Raw genomic sequence first — 1,661 nt, forward strand, 5'->3', positions numbered from 1 at the left:
AAATAGTTAATTTGATACTAATATCGATATATTTTTGTCAAATTTTTATGATATCTTCAAACATATATTTTATTCAAAAATAAAAACATTATCGTTTTCTCAAAATCACATAAAGCCATATTATAACATCGACTGAGATAAAGAATAAAATGAAATATTAAAATCACGATGTATCTCGCTGTATTACACGAGTACGCTTCTAGTATAAAATAGAAACGTAAAGGAGTATAGAAAAATATTAAAAAGAATAATAATAAATTAATAAATATATGAGTCGAAACAAAAATTATGACACGGCTATAAATGAAAATAAAAATTGCAGTGATTTTAATGATTATTTGCCATAGTTAGACTATGAAATCATAAATTAATTATTTTTTATAAAATTAATTTTTTTTATCGTATTACATTTAATTATAAATTAATTAATCGTAAGATATAAAAATCCTCTTTTTTTTGTGAACATTCATTGTATCTTCAATTTGATTCCTTTCCTATATTTGCCGTATTAAATAATTTTTCATCGACTTTACCCTCATATAAATGATCAAATTGAATCGTGTTACGATGATCTAAAGCATCCGGTATTTCTTCTAATAAACTATCGACTTCATTACATATTATGTTTAAAGTTGAGTCACAAGAAAAAATAGAGACATATCTTTAGAATGTTTGTAAATTTTTCTAGCATTAATCTCTCCGTTGATGACCATAAATTATTGTTTTGATTTTTTTTGTTAAGATGTCATAATAAATAATTTGTGTAAAAACAATGGGTTTGATCGGGATTTTGAACTTTGATCGATTTTTTTGGGCTTTAATCAGGCCGATTTTTTGGGCTTTAATTGGACCGAATTTTGGTTAACCAGGGACAGGTTTTTAGGTTTTAACTGATTAAGTATTAGTCTCAGATTCCAAATTTAGGACCAACACGTTTTTTCGCCCATAATCGATCCTTGAATTTATAACCAGTCCTTATAGGTCCAAAATCGATTAACCGATCATTTGTACATCTCTATGAAAGGCTATGAATTATTTGTTAAACTAAAACAAAAGTTTGTTGTGTGTTTGTTTATATGCACACAAATTATACTTTAATTACTTGTATGGCAAGCTCATCTACATTGTGAAGTTTTTTATGTAGGTTCTTAAAAGGATCTCTAATGGAAGTTCTTGTTATTCTAAGAACTTAATTTTTTGTACTTTTATTGTCACGTTGCTTCCAACTTATTAAACTAAGAACTTAAATAAAAGTCTACAATGGTAGTTCTTATAAAATATCGTTTGCATGTCCCATATAATACGCACACACATAGGCAAATGATCGTGTGAGGAGGAGATTTAAGGTAAGAAACGTAAGAAGAGATTTGGACCATCACATTTAATCTAAAAAACACTCATGAATTGCGCTTGATGCGATGATTAATCCAATGCATCTCATTGTAATGTACATCTAAAGATGAAGATCTCTTCTTATGCTTTCCAACTTAACTCTCTTTCTCACAAAACCCAAACTCACACACATATTAGTAATTATAAAGTAAAGAATATATAAAAACTAATAAAATGTCAGCTCACACCAAGTACAAACTAAATAAAAAGTACAAAAAAGTTCACATGCTCTTTTTATATTCTTTAATCCATTTTTAATATACATAAAT

This window comes from Cynara cardunculus (genome assembly GCF_001531365.2).
Source record: "Cynara cardunculus var. scolymus isolate 2C chromosome LG 1, CcrdV1, whole genome shotgun sequence".
In the NCBI taxonomy this organism is placed as follows: Eukaryota; Viridiplantae; Streptophyta; class Magnoliopsida; order Asterales; family Asteraceae; genus Cynara; species Cynara cardunculus.